The following is a 25,133-nucleotide window of genomic DNA, read 5'->3' as shown; positions in this document are numbered from 1 at the left end:
ATTTAGTTGGGGCGGTGGCCTAGCGGCCCCCCCCCAAGCCCCAGGGACTGCTACTTTCTCTGGGCTCCAAATAAATTATAGAAGTGTGTGGGGCTCCTGCCCCTCCCCACACTGCCCCAGGGACCACCACCTCCCTGAGGCACATGGAATTTCAGGGTGGGGCCTTATGAGGCCCCCAAGCCCTGGGGACTGCCCCCTCCCAGGGCTTCAGTGATTTAAATTAGTGTGGGGGCTCCTGCCCCTCCCCACACTGCCCCGGGGACCACCACCTCCCTCAGGCACACCTAATTTAAATATGTGGGTCTGTTGCTCCCCCACGGCCCCGGGGACCACTACCTCCCTGGGGCTTTAAACACTAAGGGAGGGAGCTGCGCGCCCCCCCTCCTATAGCCCTTGATGGCCCTAGGGACCACCACCCCCCAGGGCCGGCTACTGCAATGTGCCCGGTGTCCACCGCTGGGACATTGCTGTTTGCTATGGCAGGGCGGGAACTCTGACGGCTCCCGCCCTGCCATAACAAACACTGCTTCACCTCTTGGAAGTGAGAGCAGGAAACCAGCTCTCGCTTCCAAGAAGCAAAGCAGACTTGCTTTTGGGGTAAGGCAGCTGCATGTTAGCAGCTCCCCTTGCCGAAAAGCAATGCAGGCTCCTGCATGAGGCGGGGAACCGGCAGGGACAGTGGGGGCATTGGTGCTCCCCCCACTGGCCCCAATGCTGAGGCCAGGCCCAGGGGATGGGGTCCCTGGGGCCAGAAGAGGCCCAGGGAAGAGTGGCCATGTGGCCTCCTCCCCGAACAAAATAGAATTAAAAAATATTTAAAAAAACAAGGCCAGGCCCCTTGGATGGGGTCCCCAAAGCCAGAAGTGGCCCATAGGAGGGGGACCACGTGGCACCTCTACCGGGAAAAATAATTTTTTTAAATAAAAACAAGGCCAGGCCGCGGCGAATGGGGTCCCTGGGGCCAATAGTGGCCCAGGGAAGGGAGGCCATGTGGCCCCCTTCCTGTTTAAAAAAATTGAAAATGAAAAAGATGCTCAGGTCCTGGGGGATGGGGTCCCCAGGGCCAAACAAATACTAAAAGAAGGGGGGCCACAATATATAAAAAAAAGGAAAGCTGGCATCTTGCCGGAGGCCCGTCCTCTTTTCTACACCAACTCTGCAAACGTACCTACTAGCACACTACGGGTTGGAGGTTGAAGTATGCTTTACTCTTGAGGCACTTTGGGGGTGAAGAAGCTCCTCCTGGTACCTCCTGTAAGTCCTACGCAGCAGAATTCCTGAGCGCTGGTTGGAGGCCCAGCCTCCTTTCTCGACCACTCTGCAAACGCGACTACCAGTTGAAGAAGAATTTGTAATGTAATAGGTCTCGCATTTGCAAGAGTTAGAGCTATTGGCGTTGTAAATGTAAACATTTTTTATTAACATTTTTTGGAGTGGAGAGGATGTACGTTGTGTGTATGTGTGTAGTGGAAATATGTGGTATGTTGTGCAGTAAAATTATGTGGATAGGAAGTATGTGATATTTAGTGTATAGGAATATGGCGATTGGGATTATGTGTTATGGAGAGTAATTATGTGGTATGGTAGTCAGTGTTGTGGAGTGGTATCCTCAGGTTTAGTCTTCCTCGTTTCCATTAAAGCTAAACTATGAACTCAATCAGACAAAAAAAGAAGGAATCACTGAGGAGTACTTTTGGACCTAGTCAGAGGTATAAGGAGGGCCATTGGAATTATGCGACTGTTTGGCTGCACCGACTTTCACACAATTATACATTTTCCACATTAGCCTCATAATCCATCATCTGCTGGCTCATCTGCAGATTTGAACAACAAAGCCTTGTTTCTAGCTCAAATAGCTCAAACATTACCAAAAATGCAGTGACAAGTGTTACAGTGTGGTTGAAGGTTCCTTGCAAACCGAGAATGGTCACCTGTTACTTATTCCTTAATGTGGGTGTTAAATTGGTACTAATGGTGTGCAAGCCACTCTTGCTTCTTTCTGCGCTCTCTTGCCTCTTTCTGATTTTCTGTTGCTTCTTTCTGTACCTTTCTTTATTTTTCTGCACTTCTCTTGTCTCTTTATGCAAATCTCTTCTACTTTCTGCACCTCTTTTGCTGCTTTATGCACCCCTCCTACCTCTGGACACTTCTGCCTCTTTCTGCACCACTGTTGCCACTTTCTGCACCTCTGTTCCTTCTTTCTGCACTTCTTTTGTTTCTTTTTCACATCTCTTGTTTCTTTCTGCACCCTCTGTTCCTTCTTTCTGCTATTCTTTTGTTTGTTTCTGTACTCTTCATCTCTTTTATGTATCCCTCTTGCCCCTTACTGCAGTTCTCTTGTCCTTTTCTGCACCGCTCTTGCCTCTTTTTGCACCTCACTTGCTTTTTTCTGCACTTCGCTAGCTTCTTTCTACACCTCTGTTGCTTCTTTCAGCAATTCTCTTGCCACTTTCTGCACTTCCCTTGCTTGATTCTGCACCTCTCTTCCGTCTTTTTACACCTCTAGTTCCTCTTTCTGCACCCCTCTTTCTTCTTTCTGTACCTCTCTTGTCTCTTTCTGCACCTCTGTTGCTTCTTTCTGCACTTCTCTTGCTTGTTTCTGCACACCACTTGCTTCTTTCTGCACCCATCTTGCCTTTCTGCACCCCTCTTTCCTCTTTTTATACCTCTCTTGTTTATGCACCTTTCTTTCTTTTCTTTTTTTTACATACCTCTTGCCTCTTTCTCTACAGTTCTCTTGTCATTTTCTGTACCTCTCTTGCCTCTTTCTACGCTTTTTTTCCTACTTTATGTGCCCCTCCTACCTCTTCCTGTATCCCTTTTGCCTCTTAGTGCACCTCTCCTACCTCTTCCTGCACCCCTCTTGCCTCTTTATGTACCTCACTTGCCTTTTTATGCACATTGTTTGCTTCTTTCTCCACCTCTGTTACTTCTTTCAGCAATTCTCTTGCCTCTTTCTGCATTTCCCTTGCTTGATTCTGCACCTCTCTTCCGTGTTTTTGCACCTCTAGTTCCTCTTTCTGTACTGCACTTGCTTCTTTATGCACCACTCTTGCCTCTTTCTGCACCCCTCTTTCTTCTTTCTGTACCTCTCTTGTCTCTTTCTGTACCTCTGTTGCTTCTTTCTTCACTTCTCTTGCCATTTTCTGCACACTTTGCGCCTCTTTCAGTAACTTTGTTGCTTCTTTCTATACTTTGCTTCCTTCTTTCTGCACCCTTCTACCTCTCTCTGTACCCCTCTTGTCTCTTTGTGCATCTCTCCTACCTCTTTCTGTACCCCTCTTGCCTCTTTCTGCACCTCTCTTTCCTCTTTCTGTACCTCTCTTGCCTCTTTCTGTACCTCTTTGGCTTCTTTCTGCACTTTTATGTCTCTTTCTGTGCCCCCCTTTCTGTCCCTCTGTTGGTTCTTTCTGCAGTGTTCTTGCTTCTTTTTGCACCTCTGTTGTAAATTTCTGCATCTCTCTTGCCTCTTTCTGTACCACTCTTTCTTCTTTCTGCACACCAGTTCCGGCTTTCTACGCCCTTTTTGACTGTTTCTGCAACTCTCTTGCTTCTTTCTGCACTTTTCTTGTCTCTTTCTGTACCACTATTGTCTCTTTCTGCACCTCTTTTGCTTCTTTATGCACTTTCTTGTCTCTTTCTGTACCCCGCTTTCTGCACCTCTGTTGGTTCGTTCTGCACTTCTCATGCTTCTTTCTCCACCCTTCTTCCCTTTTTCTGCACCTCTTTAGCTTCTTTCTGCACTTCTCTCTCCTCTTTCTGTATCCCTCTTGCCTCTTTCAGCACCTCTGTTGCTTCTTTCTTCACTTCTCTTCCTTCTTTCTGCACCCCTCGGGCCCCTTTCTGCATCCTTCTTCCTTTTTCCTGCATGTCTCTTGGTTCTTTCTGCACTGCTCTTGCCTCTTTCTGCACCCCTCTTGCCTCCTTATGTACCTCTGTTGTTTCTTACTGCACTGTTCTTGCTTCTTTCTACATCTCTCTTACAAATGTATGCACCCCTTTTGCCTCGTGGAGGAGTGGCTCAATGGTTAGAGCGGCAGACGCTGATGCAGAGTTCTTGCCAGGGACCAGGGTTCGATTCCCGCCTCGGCGGGGTCTCGGGCTCAATTTCCTCGGACCTGTTAATTCTCACCTCGGTGCCTATTCTAATCACGGGCCCCATGCTGCAACTCTGGGCAAAAGCTTGCTTAGCGTCCACACCGGCCTCAGCAGCGCTAAGGATGCCTGGCTTCACCCTGGGAGTGCCCAGGAGTGGACACTTCAAAGGGACAGCCAGGAGGGGTTCCACAGTGGTATGAGTATCAGCGCCGGGAAGCCGAATAGGCGACACCGCAAGGTGACCGTCTGGTGACAGGGTGCTCTATAAGTACCATGATATTTACATTTACAAATGTGTGCACCCCTTTTGCCTCTTTCTGCACCCCTCCTGCCTCCTTCTGCACCTCTGTTGGTTCTTTCTGCACTGCTCCTGCTTCTTTCTGCACCTCGTTTGTCTGTTTCTGCACCCCTCTTGCCTCTTTCTCCACCTCTGTTGCTTTTTTCTGCACTTCTCTTGCTTCTTTCTGCACTTTTGTTGCTTCTTTCTGTACCCCTCTTGCCTCTTTCTGTACCCTTTTTCCCTTTTTCTACACCACTCTGCTGTCTTTCTGCACCTCTCTTGCCTCTTGTTGCACCCCTGTTCCCTCCTTCTGCACATCTCTTACCTGTTTCTACAATTCTCTTACTTCTTTATACAATTCTCATGTCTCTTTCTGCACCCCTCTTGCTTCTTTCTGCACCTCTCTTGGTTGTTTCTGTACTGCTCTTGTTCTTTCTGTACCTGTCTTGCAAATTTATGCACACGTCTTGCCTGTTTCTGTACCCCTCTTTCCTCTTTCTGCACCTCTCTTGCCTCTGTCTGTATCCCTCTTGCCGCACCTCTGTTCCTTTTTTCTGCACGTCTCGCTTCTTTCTGCAACCCTTGTGCCTCTGTGTGCTCCTCTCTTGCCTTTTCTGTTCCTCTCTTGCCTCTTTATGCACCCCTCTTGCCTTGTTTGACACCTCTTTTTCTTTTTCTGTACTTCTCTTTCCTCTTTCTGCACCCCTCTTGCCTCTTTCTGCACCTCTGGTGTTTTTTTCTGCACTACTCTTGCTACTATCAGCTACTCTCTTGTACATTTATGCACCCCTCTTGCCTCTTTCTGTACCTCTGTTGGTTCTTTCTGCACCTTTCTTCCCTTTTCCTGCACATCTCTTGGTTCTTTCTTCATTGCTCTTGCCTCTCTCTGCACTGCTCTTGCCTCTTTCTGCACCTCTTTTGCTTCTTTCTATGCTTCTCTTGCCTCTTTCTGCACCCCTCTTGCCTCTTTCTGCACCTCTGTTGGTTCTTTCTGCACTGCTCTTGCTTCTTCCTGCACCTCTGTTGTTTCTTTCTGCACTTCTCTTGCTTCTTTCTACACCTCTCTCGCTTCTTTCTGTACTCCACTTCCCTCTTTCTGCAAACTGGATGATTTAGTCAGGGACAACATGATGTTGCACAGATATGGACTGTGACGAGGCCGGGATCACGGATTATGGGGGGACCTCAGGGTCACGTAATGCAAATATCACAACGTCCCATGATATCGGAGGGAAATCGAACCTACAGCAAATGCCTCTAATGGAATCCTTTAGTTTTCTTTTCACTGGAACATTCTATTTTTCACTTGCAGATCCAATTTGTAGTGTGATTACAGTACCTCTGTATTATTACTAGTAACAGGTATAGTAATAAATAAACAGATTAACGGTATATAAGAAAGGGAGTAAGACAAGGGATCTAATAGTTCTCATGAAAGGCGGAATAGAGACACGATATCCGGTTGAAACATGTCAAATTCTTTGCAGCACGGAGGGGTGAATGGTGCATAATTCACTCACTTCACCACCATCCTTTGGTAGGGAGATACCTTTTAGCTCTAACAAGGAAATCCATGAATAAAAGAGTTATTTGGATATCCCTTAGTTAGTTTTAATTATTTGTCTGCACTTACTTTTCTTTAGATCCTGACCTTTCTTTATGTTGTATTGTCTTCCCCACCCTATTGTTCCACGTCTTGCATTGGTCTGCACAGAGGTAGTCATAGCAGCCCTGTGATGAAGCATGCCACAAACTTTTGTGGGTGAGGGGAGCTTTTTCAAAATAATGCACTTTGCTCTTCTATCTTTATTTTCTCATGAAATTAGATCCATATGTCCTCACTTCATAGTGTGTGATCAGCCAGTATGGGTTCACTGTGGTTCATGATTTTGGACAGTTATTGTCTCAACGCGGGCATATGGAATCATTTGGATTCCCAATAAGCAATGGGGATATTGTGAGACAATTGATAGCAGCATTACAGTTGCCAAGGGAAATCTCAGTCATAAAGTGCTCTGCGCGCTGCAAGGGAACAGATTATGTCACTGTTGGAAATCTATATAAAGATGAAGTTGCATGTTATTGTGCTTTGAATGCTTGTACTTTCAATGGAGAATGCAGAAACAAGGACACAGAGGTGACCAATCTCAATATGATGTTGGCTACTGCTGAGATGAAGTGAGGCATTTGCAGGAGGAAGTTTCTGCAGAGGAACAGTCAGGATGGGTCACAGCAGAATGTGTGAAGAGAGAGGATGATATCTGGGTGTGGACGGGTGAGAGAGCAGTTCTACCCGACTGTTTATTATACCCAATGGCAAGGCAGATTCATGGTACAGCACACATAGAAAGAGATACAATGTTGAGGGTGTGTACAGGCAGACACGGTTCAATACAAGGTTTCGAGTAGTTGTAGATACATTGTGCCATTGATGTGTAAAGTGTCAGCAAATGAATGCAGGGAAACAACTATTGTTACATTGAGCCACATAGGGAAGTTTGGAGGACCTTTCACTAGGATGCAGATGGATTTTGGCAAGATGCCTATATGCAATGGATTGAGATATATCCTGGTTGTGGTGTGCATGGTCTTCCTCTGTGTTGAGGCCTATCCAACTAGGAGGCGTGACAGTTTCACGGTGGCTAAGTTGTTGTTGAGGGAGCACATTCCGAGGTTCGGATTTCAAACGAAATTGTAGTCAGACTGAGGGACTCATTTTAATAATGAGGTCCTGAAATTGCTGTGTACAGCCTTGCAGGAGGAGCAGAGACTACATTGCAGTTACAGGCCAGAAGCCTCAGGAATTGTTCAGCAGGTCAACGCACTCTGAAGTCGAGATTGACAAATGTGTGTGCTTCAACATCTCTGAAATGGCCCAATTCCTTACCTCTTGTGTTTATGAGTCTGTGCAGTATTCCTGATAGAAGAACAGGCTTGTCACCTCACAAGTTTCTTATGGGGAGAGCGATGAGATTGCTGCCGTGCCTGCCAACATGCTTGTGAATGTGTCATGGTAAGGGATTGGCTGATGTTGTTCATTCTGTGTCTCATCAGGTTGAAGCAGTGACTGCACAAATGACACGAGAATTCTGCCACGACCTGATTCCTGGGGACTGTGTGCTCATAAAAATGTGTGTGAGAAAAGTTGCCCTGAGCCCCGCTGGCGTGGACCATACCAAGTGATACTGGCAACTGCGACCGCTGTGAAGTGTGGCGAATTGGCTCCATGCCTCCACACACATAGAGTATTGAGAGCCTCTGAAGAAACAGCTCCTCTCTCAGAAGCAGTGACAGAAGTGACCGGAGGATCTTCAGAGAGGGTAAGCCAAGCTATAGAAGGGTCAAGTGAGGCTGAACACGGCTTAGAGGCTAAAAGTGGTCCAGTTGAAAGAGAGGCCAACGTTGCTTCTGAAGGAGAAAGAACAGTGATGTCTGAGCAAAATTCTGACCCCAACAAAGGAGCTAGCAAAATGAGGAGGAAAGTGCGGTCGAGGTTGAGAGGAGACCTGAATGAGACCTGGTCCGGAAGGGAATGGAGACCAAACTTAAGAGAGCTTGCATCAATAGCTGAAACATCTGAATCTGAGCAAAGCAAGGCTGAAGGTGAGAGATTAAGCTCAAAAAGGTTCAAAGGGGTTAGGGTGCCTTGTCGGTGGTACAGCTGAAGATTCCGGGAACTGATTTGCATGCTCTTCTTTCATTGGCAGTTCCCTATCCACAAAAGTGTAGTAGCCTACGATCTCTGATCTTAAACAATTTTGTTTTCTCTAGAGAACCAGCATTGGAAGAAGAAGCAGAATTGAGAGCTGAGCTCTTACAATTGATTGAAGAGCAATTGGGTTCAGGACTTATTAGGGGTTTTGAATGAACTTTATAAATTCCACTGAAAAGTGTTCTAGAAGAAGAATACCTAGACCCAAGTGGATGAAGAATAAAAGTAGGGGTTACACCTAGAAGAAGGTGGAGTAGGGTTAAGGAAGCCTTATGAACTTGTATACATAGAAAATAAAAAATGGGACAAAAGAGAAAATTGCTAAGAGACTTTGGAGTCTATTATTATAGCGGGTGGATCACCACCGCCCGTATGGCGGTGGGGATCCGCCCACCAAAAGTCACCACCCGCCTGCTTTTCCCCCCGCCACATTATGATGGCCGGTAGGCAATTCGCCTGATTGCCTACTGGATGGAAAAGCCAGCAATATCCATATCAGGATTTTTGGGGGAAGTGTCTTTCCATGGTGGAGACTCCGCCATGGAAAGGCTTGCGGTTTTTACATTGGGGGCCCATTGTGGACCCCCAGTGTCTTGGGGGGTAGGGGTGCACTCGGGGGTAACCCTTAAATGCACAAAGTGGCAAGCTCCACCCGGTGCCTGTCATGTTGTGCATTCAAATGCACAACATGCATTTCTCGCATTGCGGCAGGTGCTGCTTGCAGCACCGCCCGCCGCAATGTGACATATGCAAGATGTGCCCGCCAGTGTGGCAGGTGTAAATTAATGCCACTGGTAGGCAATCTGCCCAATTGCCAACCGGGCGGAAAAGCCCAGCAATATGGTGGTGGTGCCTGTTAGGATGACTCTGCCATGGAAAGGCTTGCGGTTTTTACATTGGGGGTCCATTGTGGGCCCCCAGGGTGTTGGGAGGGGTGGGGTGCACTCGGGGGGTAACATTTGAATGCACAAAGTACATTGAAACGCACAACATGCATTTCTCGAATTGCGGCGGGTGCTGCTTGCAGCACCGCCCGCCTCAATATGACATATGCAAGATGTCACCACCAGTGTGGCGGGCGCATCTTAATGCAACTGGCGGGTCCGCCGCAATAATGGCGGCCGGTCCCGTTCCCGGTACGTAATAGGCCCCTTTGGGTTTCCTGCTTTATTCGAGTAAACTTAATGGAGAAAAGAGACTCTGTGCTGCAATTTTGCTGCTTGAAATTGGTCTGAATCTGCTTTTAGAATGGAGTCTGAAAACCCCAACCGTAGGGGCAAATGTATCATAGACACACTTATAACCATTGTAGTGGTAGTGATAGTAGTACTAATCGTAGAATCAGTTTAGAAATTCTTGGAGGAGGAGACAAATAGGGTCAGCCTCCCTGAGATGCTTACATCTACACCAGAGGGTTCAAAAAGAGGTACTCTAGGATCAGAGAAAGGTTTGGTTGTTCACAGAGAACCACATGTCCATGTAGATTTGTCTAAGTGTGATTACACATTAAATGTTTATGCTAGACTTTTATATGAGTATGTAGACCCTATGGAAGCTAGATATTGTTATGATAGCATGCAGTTACCCACAGTAGAGGAGGGTATTACATACCACCACTTACCTGTGACCTGTGGTATTAGTTGTTGTTTGCTCCTTAGAATGTTTTATAAGAAGGGCCACTATGAAGAATATTTCTGTAACTATGATGTTGTATTATCTGAAGTACCAGTTTACAAACACCTGAATAATTACAACACCAAGAAAATAACTGAAATGATAGTCCACTGCTACACTAGACACTGTTCATGCTTATAGACACACTCAAACCTGTATACTAACTGACATTGAGAAGGAATTTATAGATCAGGTAGACAATAGGTATAGGGTTGTAGTGAGTGAGGGAAATAAACATTACAAATCTCCTCACTGGACGAAGCGTTGCAGGTAGTTCAGGTCCACTAGCTTTGGATTGGCAACACAGGGGGAGACTGTGTGTCCACCAGGCTGCAAATAGATGTAGCTCTATTTTTTGTTTCGTGACTCATGGAAATTGCTTTTAGACTACATCGCACACATTATACCAGGAGTCTGTTTTGGATGTGGAAAGAAGACCTATTTGAGGCTGCCTAGCAAATTGCATGGTACATGTTACCTAGGCGTAGTGTTTCCTAAAATATACCATGTGAAGGATTTGGAAGACCTAGGTGGAGGAATGATCACTAGACAACAAACATGTTTTGAGTACCTGAGAAGTTGTGGGAGACCTTTTTGGAGCTATGATACCCAGTGTGAGAAGCTGGCCTGGTATATGATGTCCATTTATGTAAGTGGACACCCTGCATCAGTCCAAACAACCCTTATGGTTATTTAAGAGGTCTCAGGCAACCTTAAAAAGCTATCTAAGTGGTAGCTGTGGAGAACAGCCATTAGGCTTAGTCTTGAAGGACTGTAAAGCAGCTTGTTTTACAAGAATGTAATCTTATAGTATAGGTTAAATTAAAAGAGAAGCATGGGCGTACGCAGTGGGGGCAAGGAGGGGCGCTTGCCCCCACCCCTGGAGCGACCCTCCTTGCCCCTCCTGCGGACGCCCATGAAAACCATGACTTCAAGACTAGGTTCTCACTCTCTTTCCTCTCCTTTCTTTTATTTGCTTCCCTGTGAAATGGATCCTAAAAAGAAAGACGCTTTTGCTTGAAATGTAGTATTTTTCTGACATTTTAATTCCAAAGTGCAGCATTTGGAATAAAAGGCTAAAAATAGATAAATAACTAAATAAAGTAAGACAGAGTGGTAGCAAACTGGCCAAACGGATTTTATTCACACTGAAAGACATTAGCGCCACTTTTACAGAGTTTGCCAGTGAAGCGCTATTTTTATTTTCTTGTCTTTGTTTTCCCTGTACTTGGAACTAGTGCACCAATCCTGGAGGTACCAACATGTGTGGATTGGAAAACAAAATGTGTGCTGCGGCTCTACGTCCAGGGATGTGGTCTTTTTACCATACTGCTTACGTTTTGTAAGGATACAAACATTAATGCACAGGACACCGCCAGTGCTATGGCTGGCCCTGCCCTTGAGGCCAGTCTGCCTCACCCAAAGGTACCTCCATTTGCTTTGTTTCAGCAGCAGTAGCTGCAATTCACCAGGGATTGGCAATGCAGGATTTGCACACACCAAACTAAGTTCGCAAACTTCACAGTCTCCCTGCTTCATTCGCAAGCACTTTTAACATGTGCTGCCTGCTGTGGGGCCACTGTAAATTAATTATGCAGCAAAGGATGACAACATTATGCCGTAGTGTTGAATAAATTATGCATTAAAAAAAAGGCTGCAGCGTAATGCAGTATATCTTCAGATATTTTATTATTTTGACATGTGTACACATGCTAACAGTCTCTCGAAAGATTTTGCCTGGTCAGTACCAGTGTTACATACAAATGCAGCAGTGAGAAAGGTGACCAGTCAACCTTTACAATAGGCCATCCACTCCGCAGAAACACAAGTCAAATTTTATATTAACTTTTGATATGTTTAAGCTACAAACAATTTATTATTTTAAATGGTCAGATCATGCAGCAGATCTTGCATTATGAAGCAAATATGGCAGAGCCATAATTTTAGAGAAAACATTTGCAAACTAGGATATTTTGCTATTCATGTTTGAATGCTGTTGTTGAAAAAGGGTGAAGTGCTGATGACAGAAACTCCATGGCTCGGAGACAAAGTGCTTGTGTTTCCACATTTTATCATATTTGGTACATTCTGTGATTAGAAGCATATCCCACTTTGTGAATATATTTTAATGTCAATAACTCATTATAACCTCAAATAATCATGTGTATCCATTGGTTGATTAAACTGGGCAGTGAAATGCCAAACAAATTCTAAAAATTGGAATGTCTGTGCATTCTAGCCACACCTCCGGCTCCACCCACAGATCCAATCCTTGGATTATTCCCGCCCTCTGATTCTCTGCCCACTGTTCCCCTACTTTTTCCCCTACTTCGACCACTGTGTAAGACTCAGCATCCCTGGACCTGAGATGTGGCGCAGCTAAGGGCGCCGCATGTGCCACCCATTTATGGTGCCGGGCTTCCGCATAAGGAAGCTGGCCATTTTTGTATCCCTAAACGTGCGCACGATGTCAGTTTGACAGTGACTACACGTAGAGGGACTCTAAGTTTCTTTTCAAAAATATAGCTAACATTTGGACCTATACATTTTATTTTGTATAAATTAATTGAATGTGTATAAAATTTAGCAATGCCCAGGGAAATCTAGTAAAGGGAGCACCCAATGTCAAATCACTAGCGTGTGTGATTGCTGCATTATTAATTACTAACTTTGACGTTGTGCTTTAACTTTGGATAAAAGTTATCATTAATTCCAGCACCAAGAAGCCAATATTGGTAAATATGTGTGCTACAAATAATCCCTAACATACACTGTGCATACAGTATATTTAATCTGGTGCTTTAATCATAGGCTGTTTTAAAGTATTCTGATAAAAATCGAATCGTGCTGAAGACAGCCTTGATTGGTGTTGGATCGAGGACCCAGAAGTCTGCACACCTAGCAGACAGAGATAAAGCAGCTTGTCAGAAAGTTTAGCGTTTTCCCTACAGGTGGTGTTTGTTGGCCCGTGGCAGGGTCAGTCACATGTCCTGGATTCCTGGCATTCAATGGAGTCTATCCTAGTTCTGCGCCCCAGTGTTTCGTGTGCCCCACCTGGCACACATCATGTCGGAGGATGGTGATGACGTTAACATTATGCCCCCTCCCTGGAAAAATTTCTGCAGACGCCCATGAAGAGAATGACACAAGTTATAAAAATATGTATTTATTATATAACACTATCTAGTACGTTACAGTATCTCCCACACAGAGATAGACACAAAGCAAACAATACTGTAGCAAAGAAATCACAGTAAATAGCACTAATGCACAGGGGGGGGACCAAACCATATACTAAGAAAGTGGTATAAGAACCATGACTCGAGTCAGGACAATGTTGAGAGGATGTAGAATTGGAACCACCCAAGGTAAGTAGATCGGGACCCCACAGAGTGCATATGCAGTGTGTGAACACAACCACGTGCTCCGTACAAGTCTATGTGCAAGTCGCGGTTGGAACTTTAAAGATTAGGGACCCTTCTCAGTGGACCCTGAAGAAACCCAGTGCAAGACAGAAAGTTGGAGAGCCACCCCACCTATGGATATCAAAGTACACAAGTTACCTATCCCAGGGAAACCGGTTGCATAGGTGTGAAATGGTGTCGAAAACCGCAGTCGAACCCAATGGAAGACTTCAGGAAAGTGCTGCTGCTGGAAGAGGAGAAAGTGTACAGAGGAATACAAATCTGGATTCTTGATGGAGAGTACCTGAAAGCTGAGGGGACAGAGTCTGGGTCACTTGGGAGTGAACAGGGGCTCGGTAGACGAATGCCCACCGATGTCGGGTGCTTCAGGATAGTTGATGGGGATATATGACGTTACCACGCATACTTTTACAACGCATACTTTTACAACGCATTTTTTACAACGCAATAACTATTACAACGCATGTTTTTACAACGAGTACTATTACAACGCAATATAGCACAATAAATAGAAAAATACTATTACAACGAAAACATTAACTACGCATACCATTACAACGCAAATAAAATATATATATATTTTTTTGTACAATAAAACCAGGAGCGGGATGCAGGGAAAATAGGGGTTTTGGGTGGGGAAGTGTATTAAAAAATGTAAAGAAAAACTACAACGTAATAAACAAATATGCGTCCTTTTTTAAAAACTAATACTCGAGTATTAAAAATAATACTCGAGTATTAAAAATAATACTCTTAATTTCCAAAATGTAGAAATTATTACGTACACAATGATTCCACTTAAAATAATAATAAACATATATAGAAATAACTGAAATTATTAATTTAACCACATCAAATTCATACATATACGTACTGACAAACAGTCGCCATTTTCAATAAGTAAGTCATACGATAGACCTACTACTATTTCTATCAAATAATACCACAACACTACTTTCAAAATGGATGCCAAAACGGCACGATAAACGCTAATTACATATCTTTTAACTAAGTTTTAAAATATAAGTTTACACAGAAATAAAACATATATAAAACCACCATACCAACGCTATCTTTAAAAAAAATAACAGAGGCAGTAACCCAAACTTATAAATACGAGACAGACACCATTTTTAAAACAGTTGATCCTCAACTACCAGAGTGACCAGACGCCAAACCTGACTCTCTGACCTTTTCACCTTATCGAAATCGATATCAAAACTCTGGAGAATTATTTTTCGGTTTACAAGTGAGTTACTTAAATACTTTATGACATATTAAACTAATTCATTAATAACGCATTAACAATATGTTGAATATTATTATTTAATGATAATTTTTTGCAGCACACATATTAGAATTAAGTAAACCTATATAAATATTTAGATAACCCGACATTTTTTAAACAGAGAAATACATATTAAAAAATGCGAGTAATTTTTTTAAATGAAAATAATAAATAATAAATAAAAGTTAAATATTTTGTAATAACATGTCTAAATGTTGTTTTTTTATTAGTCGAACCACTCAAAACTTTGACGCAAAAGACATGTATCCAAAAAATTGTACTTTAAAAATAAGCCAACACTACTGTGCTAAAATAATTTGAAGGTACATTTAAGACTTTTTTACAAGAATTCTAAACACACGAAACGTAAATAAATGAATTAATACACATATTTTCTTTCCATTTTAACAGAAAACATCGCTTTAGAATAAATACATTAATTTTTTCGACTTCGAAAATTGAAACGTCATCCAAAGAAATAGGTAATGAAATAAATATTTATGAAATTGTAGTACGAAAATTATACAAAAATTTCCTAGTCTAATTTTTAAAACAAATTTTCAAATGTGGCAGCAATGTACTAAGTGTAGGATATTATAACAGTAATATTTTGAAAAAACATTTCCATTCCCATTATCCTTTTTATGAGTAATCTCCAGAACATCAACATCAGAAAAACCTTAGAAGCAACATAGCAAAAAATTACATTATTTATTTCCTTCTATTAGAAACTCAAAGAAAGCTTTGAAATCGAGGACGCAAAGAGCAGCCAAGAAAAAGAAAATCAGAAATCAAAGCAACATTCTTAAAGGTAAATAAATAAAATTGCACGTAAAACACATTTTTAAAATTGTATGCTAATTTTTTTGGAGTAGAAAAATTACTGGATAGTGTAAGGGTATCAAATGCGAATATAACTCAAATAAGTGCAACAGAAGTAAATATCGGTTTAAAATGACAGTATCAATTATGAATGTAACTCAAGGAAATTAATGCACTAGTGAAAATGCTGAATAGTGTTGGGGTAACAATTTCTAATCTAACTCCAGGAAAGTACTGCACTAGGGAATACACAAGATAAAGTGGGGTTATTATAAAGTATTCTAAATCCAGATAAATACTGCACTAGGGAAAGAGCTAGATAGTGTAGCGGTATCAACAGGTAAGTGCAACAGATAAGTGCTATAGTGGAGAAAAATGGTGAATAATGTTTGATTCTCAATTTCAATTGTAATAGCAGGAAAGTATTGCAGTAAGGAAAGTGATGATATCAAAATGAATATTTTTCATTTCCAAAATCCAACTACATACAAACGAAAACCAAAAATTCTTTCAAATTTCATATTTTGATCCTTTAGAAACTCCAAACAATCTTTAAAGAAGACTAACCAAAACATCACCGACCTAAAAAAAACTATTAATCAAAACAACCAAATGAAAGGTAATAAAGAAACATTTCATGTAAAAAAACATTTTTAAAATTGTATGCTAAATTGCTTCCAGTTGGAAACGTACTGGATAGTGTGAGGGTATCAAAGACTATTATAAATTAAAGAAGTGCAAAAGTAAGTATTCTAACTCCAGGTAAGTGCTGTAGTAGGGAAAGTGCTGGATAGTATAGGGGTATTACTTACTATTCTAACTCCAGAAAAGTGCTGCAGTAGGGAAAGTGCTTGATAGTGTAGAGGTATTACTTACTATTCTAACTCCAGGAAAGTGCTGCAATAGAGAGAGTGCTGGATAGTGTAGGGGTATCAATTACTATTCTAACTCCAGCAAAGTGCTGCTGTAGAAAAAGTGCTGGATACTGTAGGGGAATCAATTACTATTCTAACTCCAAGAAAGTGCTGCATTAGGGAAAGTGCTGGATAGTGTAGAGGTATCAATGAGTATACTTACTCAAAGTAAGTGCTGCAGTAGAGAAAGTGCTGGATTAAGTGTCAATTCTCTTTTCACACTCAAATAAAGTAAAGCTATAAGAACAATGATAAAAATATTTTCAATGTAAAATTTTCACTAAAAAATGTAGTAACAAAGAACAAAAAACATAAGAATCATTAACATTTCTTTTTCCCTTTTTTTAGAAACTCAAATCAATCTTTCATCAAAAATACATTCAACATCAAAAGTAGTCCACAAATACAAACCACAATCTTTAAGGTAAATAAATACCATTACACGTGAAACACATTTTAATGCTGGATAGTGTAGGGGTATTACTTACTATTCTAACTCCAGGTAAGTGCTGCAGCAGGGAAAGTGCTGGATAATGTAGGGGTATTACTTACTATTCAAACTCCAGGAAAGTGCATCAGTAGGGAAAGTGCTGGATAGTGTAGGGGAATCAATTACTAATCTTACTCCAGGAAAGTGCTGCAGTAGGGAAAGTGCTGGATAGTGTAGGGGTATTACTTACTATTCTAACTCCAGTAAAGTGCTGCAGTAGGGAATGTGCTGGATAGTGTAGGGGTATTACTTACTATTCTTAATCCAGGTAAGTACTGCAGTAGGGAAAGTGCTGGATAGTGTAGGGGTATTACTTACTATTCTTACTCCGGGTAAGTACTGCAGTAGGGAAAGTGCTGGATAGTGTAGGAGTATTACTTACTATTCTAACTCCAGGAAAGTGCTTCAGTAGGGAAAGTGCTGGATAGTGTAGGGGAATCAATTACTATTTTAACTCCACGAAAGTGCTGCGATAGGGAAAGTGCTGGATAGTGTAGGGGTATTACTTACTATTCTAACTCCTGTAAAGTGCTGCAGTAGGGAAAGTGCTGGATAGTGTAGGGGTATTACTTACTATTCTAACTCCAGGTAAGTGCTTCAGTAGGGAAAGTGCTGGATAGTGTAAGGGAATCAATTACTATTCTTACTCCAAAAAAGTGCTGCAGTAGGGAAAGTGCTGGATAGTGTAAGGGTATTACTTACTATTCAAACACAAGGTAAGCGCTGCAGTAGGGAAAGTGCAGGATAGTGTAGGGGTATCAATTAGTATTCAAACTCCCGGAAAGTGCTGCTGTAGAAAAAGTGCTGGATAGTGTAGGGGTATCAATTACTATTCTAACTCCAGGAAAGTGCTGCAGTAGGGAAAGTGCTGGATAGTGTAGGGGTATTACTTACTATTCTAACTCCAGAAAAGTGCTGCAGTAGGGAAAGTGCTTGATAGTGTAGAGGTATTACTTACTATTCTAACTCCAGGAAAGTGCTGCAATAGAGAAAGTGCTGGAAAGTGTAGGGGTATCAATTACTATTCTAACTCCAGCAAAGTGCTGCTGTAGAAAAAGTGCTGAATAGTGTAGGGGTATCAATGAGTATTCTTACTCAAGGTAAGTGCTGCAGTAGAAAAAGTGCTGGATACTGTAGGGGAATCAATTACTATTCTAACTCCAAGAAAGCGCTGCATTAGGGAAAGTGCTGGATAGTGTAGGGGTATTACTTACTATTCTAACTCCAGGAAAATGCTACAGTAGGGAAAGTGCTGGATAGTGTAAGGGTATTACTTACTATTCAAACTCAAGGTAAGTGCTGCAGTAGGGAAAGTGTAGGATAGTGTAGGGGTATCAATTAGTATTCAAACTCCAGGAAAGTGCTGCTGTAGAAAAAGTGCTGGATAGTGTAGGGATATCAATTACTATTCTAACTCCAGGAAAGTGCTGCAGTAGGGAAAGTGCTGGATAGTGTAGGGGTATTACTTACTATTCTAACTCCAGAAAAGTGCTGCAGTAGGGAAAGTGATTGATAGTGTAGCGGTATTACTTACTATTCTAACTCCAGGAAAGTGCTGCAATAGAGAAAGTGCTGGATAGTGTAGGGGTATCAATTACTATTCTAACTCCAGCAAAGTGCTGCTGTAGAAAAAGTGCTGAATAGTGTAGGGGTATCAATGAGTATTCTTACTCAAGGTAAGTGCTGCAGTAGAAAAAAGTGCTGGATACTGTAGGGGAATCAATTACTATTCTAACTCCAAGAAAGTGCTGCATTAGGGAAGGTGCTGGATAGTGTAGGGGTATCAATGAGTATACTTACTCAAAGTAAGTGCTGCAGTAGAGAAAGTGCTGGATTATGTAAGAGTGTCAATTCTCTTTTCACACTCAAATAAAGTAAAGCTATAAGAACAATGCTAAAAATATTTTCAATGTAAAATTTTCACTAAAAAATGTAGTAACAAAGAACGAAACACTTAAGAATCATTAACATTTCTTTTTCCCTTTTTTTAGAAACTCAAATCAATCTTTCATCAAAACTACATTCAACATCAAAAGAAACCATCAAACAGAAAAACAAGCTATCAAAAGTAGTCCACAAATACAAGCAGCAATCTTTAAGGTAAATAAATACCATTACACGTGAAACACATTTAAATGCTGGATAGTGTAGGGGTATTACTTACTATTCTAACTCCAGGTAAGTGCTGCAGTAGGGAAAGTGCTGGATAGTGTAGGGGTATTACTTACTATTCTTACTCCAGGTAAGTACTGCAGTAGAGAAAGTGCAGGATACTGTAGGAGTATTACTTACTATTCTTACTCCAGGAAAGTGCTTCAGTAGGGAAAGTGCTGGATAGTGTAAGGGAATCAATTACTATTCTTACTCCAAAAAAGTGCTGCAGTAGGGAAAGTGCTGGATAGTGTAGGGGTATTACTTACTATTCTAACTCCAGGAAAGTGCTACAGTAGGGAAAGTGCTGGATAGTGTAAGGGTATTACTTACTATTCAAACTCAAGGTAAGTGCTGCAGTAGGGAAAGTGCAGGATAGTGTAGGGGTATCAATTAGTATTCAAACTCCAGGAAAGTGCTGCTGTAGAAAAAGTGCTGGATAGTGTAGGGGTATCAATTACTATTCTAACTCCAGGAAAGTGCTGCAGTAGGGAAAGTGCTGGATAGTGTAGGGGTATTACTTACTATTCTAACTCCAGAAAAGTGCTGCAGTAGGGAAAGTGCTTGATAGTGTAGAGGTATTACTTACTATTCTAACTCCAGGAAAGTGCTGCAATAGAGAAAGTGCTGGATAGTGTAGGGGTATCAATTACTATTCTAACTCCAGCAAAGTGCTGCTGTAGAAAAAGTGCTGAATAGTGTAGGGGTATCAATGAGTATTCTTACTCAAGGTAAGTGCTGCAGTAGAAAAAAGTGCTGGATACTGTAGGGGAATCAATTACTATTCTAACTCCAAGAAAGTGCTGCATTAGGGAAAGTGCTGGATAGTGTAGGGGTATCAATGAGTATACTTACTCAAAGTAAGTGCTGCAGTAGAGAAAGTGCTGGATTATGTAAGAGTGTCAATTCTCTTTTCACACTGAAATAAAGTAAAGCTATAAGAACAATGCTAAAAATATTTTCAATGTAAAATTTTCACTAAAAAATGTAGTAACAAAGAACGAAACACATAAGAATCATTAACATTTCTTTTTCCCTTTTTTTAGAAACTCAAATCAATCTTTCATCAAAACTACATTCAACATCAAAAGAAACCATCAAACAGAAAAACAAGCTATCAAAAGTAGTCCACAAATTCAAGCAGTATTCTTTAAGGTAAATAAATACCATTACACGTGAAACACATTTTAATGCTGGATAGTGTAGGGGTATTACTTACTATTCTAACTCCAGGTAAGTGCTGCAGTAGGGAAAGTGCTGGATAGTGTAGGGGTATTACTTACTATTCTAACTCCAGGAAAGTGCATCAGTAGGGAAAGTGTTGGATAGTGTAGGGGAATCAATTACTATTCTAACTCCAGGAAAGTGCTGCAGTAGGGAAAGTGCTGGATAGTGTAGGGGTATTACTTACTATTCTAACTCCAGTAAAGTGCTGCAGTAGGGAAAGTGCTGGATAGTGTAGGGGTATTACTTACTATTCTTAATCCAGGTAAGTACTGCAGTAGGGAAAGTGCTGGATAGTGTAGGGGTATTACTTACTATTCTTACTCCAGGTAAGTACTGCAGTAGGGAAAGTGCTGGATAGTGTAGGAGTATTACTTACTATTCTAACTCCAGGAAAGTGCTTCAGTAGGGAAAGTGCTGGATAGTTGGGGGAATCAATTACTATTTTAACTCCAGGAAAGTGCTGCAGTGGGGAAAGTGCTGGATAGTGTAGGGGTATTACTTACTATTCTAACTCCAGGAAAGTGCTTCAGTAGGGAAAGTGCTGGATAGTGTAGTGGATTCAATTACTATTCTAACTCCAGGAAAGTGCTGCAGTAGGGAAAGTGCTGGATAGTGTAGGGGTATTACTTACTATTCTAACTCCAGGAAAGTGCTGCAATAGAGAAAGTGCTTGATAGTGTAGGGGTATTAATTAGTATTCTAACTCCAGGAAAGTGCTTCAGTAGGGAAAGTGCTGGATAGTGTAGGGGTATTACTTACTATTCTAATTCCAGTAAAGTGCTGCAGTAGGGAAAGTGCTGGATAGTGTAGGGGTATTACTTACTATTCTAATTCCAGAAAAGTGCTGTAGTAGAGAAACTGTTTTTTAAAAAAAAAACATTTAAAAAAACATAATAAGTTACTAAATTACCCAATGCCGTGCTGTGGCGGAAGGGGGGAAAAAGTCAATAAGGGCTTACAATTTGGTGAAGAGTGTGGAGGGTATGGAGCCCTATCTGTATCTTGTACACAACACACAGGATAGATTTCTTATGTGCCGTTTCAGGCTGAACCTACTCCCTTTCATGTTGGCTTCGCCAGCAGGTTTTACTATGTCAATCGAGCAGAAGGGACCCTGCGGCTGCGACAACCGGTCTCCGCAGGACTCCCTTCATTTTACCTTGCTCTGCCCCTATTATTCAATGCCCAGGCGTAGATTCCTAGTAGATATCCTAAAAAAGGCCCACCTGGAACATGCCAGAGATGCATTAATCTACTTGCAAAAAGCTTCTGACCCGCTAACCTTGTGTTGTGTTATGAATTTTATCAAGGTTGCGGTTCGACTAAGGAAAACGAGGGGAGAGGATTGAAAGACTTTTGACTCCCTGTTTTAAATTTATGGCCTTGCATGTTAGTATTTTATTGTTATTTATGCACAAGGATCTTGACTAATATTTAATGCTGTCTTATCTATGTATATGTATGTGTGCTTTTATGGTGTTTTTTAATCACCGAATAAAGATTCTTGAATTGAAAATACTAAATTACCTAATTTTGTTCTTTGCAGAAAATGTCTACTCATCCTACTGCAAAATATATTAAGTTCAGAAAAGGAAACCGTCTACTGAATCATGCAGGTTACATTTATTGTAAGGAAAGGATACGTTTTCCAAGGAATCATTGGAGGTGCGTGCAATACTTTTCAACCCGTTGCAGCGGCAGAGCGGTTACGGTTGATGATATTATTGTAAGAACAACTGACCATAAGCACTCTGCCTCTGCAATGGAGATTGATGTTAGAGAAACAGTAAACGAAATGAAAGTAATTGCAAGCACCTCCAATGATTCTACAGGATCCATTTTAAGAGAGGTTGCTCAGCATGTCCCTACTCATGTAGCTAGTAATATGCCTATCATCCATAATTTGCAAAGAATTATTCAACATCAAAAGCAGGCAAGTAATACACAAACTAATACACCTCATACCTTTTCTGACATAGTTATACCTCACGAACTTACTATTTCTTTTGCTGATGAACCTTTCCTTCTGCATGATAATGAAAACCCTCAAAAACGTATATTAATTTTTAGTACACCCCGCAACCTTTTAAAACTTGAAAGTAGTGAAATTTGGATGATGGATGGGACGTTTAAAAGCACGCCCCATCCATTCACCCAAATTTATACTATACATGCTAAAATAAACAATAGTGTAATCCCCCTAGTACATAGTTTGCTGCCTGATAAGACTTCTGCAACATACGCAGAATTTCTGTCTGTAATTAAATCAAAAACAAACAAAAGCCCTAGGAAAATAATTATGGATTTTGAATTGAGCATGATCAATGTGATCACCAAAACGTACACGAATACCAAAATTCAGGGGTGTTTCTTCCATTTTTCCCACGCATTCTGGCGTAAACTACAAAAAACACCCCTAGTTACAGAATACTCGTCAGACAGCAAACTACAAGTTGAATTAAAAAAATGAACTGCTCTTTGTTTTGTCCCTCCCGAAAGCGTAGACGAGCACTACACTGCCATTACAGAATCAGATTATTACATTGCAAATGAGGAAAAATTGACACCCATTCTAAATTATATGGAAGACACATGGATTGGACACCTAAGCAGATCGGGTTGCAGGAGGAAGCCACGTTTCCATGTGGAGTGGTGGAACTGTTATTTGAGTTGCTTACAGGGAGAGGCTAAAACAATTAATGCCATTGAGGGATGGCATAACTCCTTCAACCATGTAATTGGAAAACCCCGCCCTAATTTCTACTCTTTTTTTGGAAACTTTGAAGAAGGAGCAAAGTTTTCAGGAAATGAGAATTTCTCAAACTCTAACAGGTAGTCTAAACTCACGAATTACTCAAAAAACAAAAGAAATGTCGGAGAGACTATTGGCACTATTACAACAGTTTACGTTGTGTGTGGCTCTAGATTACCTGGAAAATCTAGCTAACATTCTATCTTTTTAAATTTCTCCTTCACATTACTTTCCTGCTTTGCTCCAAATTTACATCCTCTCTAAATTTAATTGGCTATTACATTTTTTAAAATTCTAAATTATCCAAAAAAAGAGTCGGGTCTCCTTACCTTTAATTTTTCTCTTTCTTTTCTTTTCAAAAAGCTATCGATACATTCAAAATTGCATTTTTAAACAAAAAACATTTTTAAACATTGCTTTCGAAGCGATAACAAAACTCATCAACATAAACAACTTATCACATTTTTTAAATGAAATACAACTATATCAAAACGATATAAAGTTATCGATCTTTTTTCCCCACAGACCCGACATAGGCATATTCTAGATATACGAGTAGCGACATGCATTTGTACGTACTTAACATCATTTACTATTATAGCAACCTCTTCTTATCCTTCCCTTACAATAAATGTATACCTTTTTAACAATCTTTCTTTAAAATAAAGTTTAAAATGTTTCCTACCTGGACGCAGATCAGCTTCCAGCTGCTTCCTCCTTCGATGCTCTTCAAAATGGCCACTTACGCTCACGTTTACATCATTACGTCATAGAATGCTGCAACGATAAAAAAGGGACTACTTTATTTAATAATAATAAAAAATATTACTTGAATTTTTTAAACATATTGCTATAATGTCAAAAATGTACAAAAATATGTAATAAATCGTAAAAAATACCTTCATTATTTCAATGATTTTTTGATTAATAATAAAATTATTATTAAAAAGTCATCATCTGTATATTGTGTTCATTTATTTATGCATTAGATCTTTTAATAAATGTATATTTTCTAAATTAACTACTTTGTCTCCTTACTTGTTTTCTAGTTTCATCTCCCTTCTTTTATTCTTCTTTCTTCTTCTTTTCTTCATTCTTTTTCTGTTCCACGGGACACATATCCATTATCCTGAAAATAAAAGAAGGACAATTATACCCATAGAAATCAATGTAAAACCGTGGGAACCAAAACTTTTATTAATGTTATTTCTTTCCTTCATTTTTAAAAAAAATAATAGATATTTTTTAATACTTTAAATAAACATATAAATTAATATACTAATTTGTTTTTTTTTAAACTAAATTTTGATTTAATAAAATTAAAAATTAACATTTTAGTAATATTTTTATTAATACATACTTTTCATAAAGGAATAAATTTGATTAAAAAAAAGAAATAATAATAAAAAATAGTAAAATAAATACCCTATTATAAAACCAGATACTCATATCTTTTTTAAAAAAGATTACTTTGCATTCCTTTTTTTAAAGATTTTTTTATTTTTTTTAACATAATTTCAAAATTAAAATACTTACTAAAATATGTCAATATATTCTTGTAAACAAAAAATATAAGCAATAAAAATCTCAATTTTTTTAAATTTAATAATAGTAATAATAATAAAAATCAGTTAAGAATCTCTTATAAATATAAAATACTTTTACAAATTTTTTATTAAACTTCACAAAATACTCAAATAATAATCTAGTAATAATATATTGCATTATTAATTACATAATAAAACTTTAAAAATACACAAGTAATTACAAAATATTTTAACAACTATAAAATACTCTAGTACTCTAAAATACTCTAGCAATAAAATGCTCTAGCAATAATAATAAATCAATTAAAATTAAAATTAAAATTACTTTTAAATAATACTCTAAATTAACAAATAATATTAATACAAATACACTCATTAAACTAAAAATACGTTGTAAAAGTACCTGCGTTGTAAAGGTACTTGCGTTGTAACAGTATGCGTTGTAAATGTATGCTTGGTAAAAGTATTTGCGTTGTAAAAGATGCGTGGTTATGGCATTGCGTGGTAAAAAAAGCGTTGTAACAGTTTTATACCAGTTGATGGTGACCTTGACTCTGCAGCTGTTAGGACCAGCCAATGCGGAGGACAACCAGGAGCCGGATACTAGCTGTCCCACAAAGGATATCAAGAGCTGAGGGGTTGGTGTCTGGCTGGAGCTCCAACCAGCCTTGACAAATGCAACCCATGCAGGAAGTCAAGATGGTGTACGGCTCAAACCAGCAAGGCCCAGGAGACTCACCACAAGCAGGAAAG

Source organism: Lissotriton vulgaris, chromosome 4_1 (genome assembly GCF_964263255.1).
Source record: "Lissotriton vulgaris chromosome 4_1, aLisVul1.2, whole genome shotgun sequence".
In the NCBI taxonomy this organism is placed as follows: Eukaryota; Metazoa; Chordata; class Amphibia; order Caudata; family Salamandridae; genus Lissotriton; species Lissotriton vulgaris.
The sequence above is the reverse complement of the archived record's forward strand: the minus strand, read 5'-3'. Positions refer to the sequence as shown.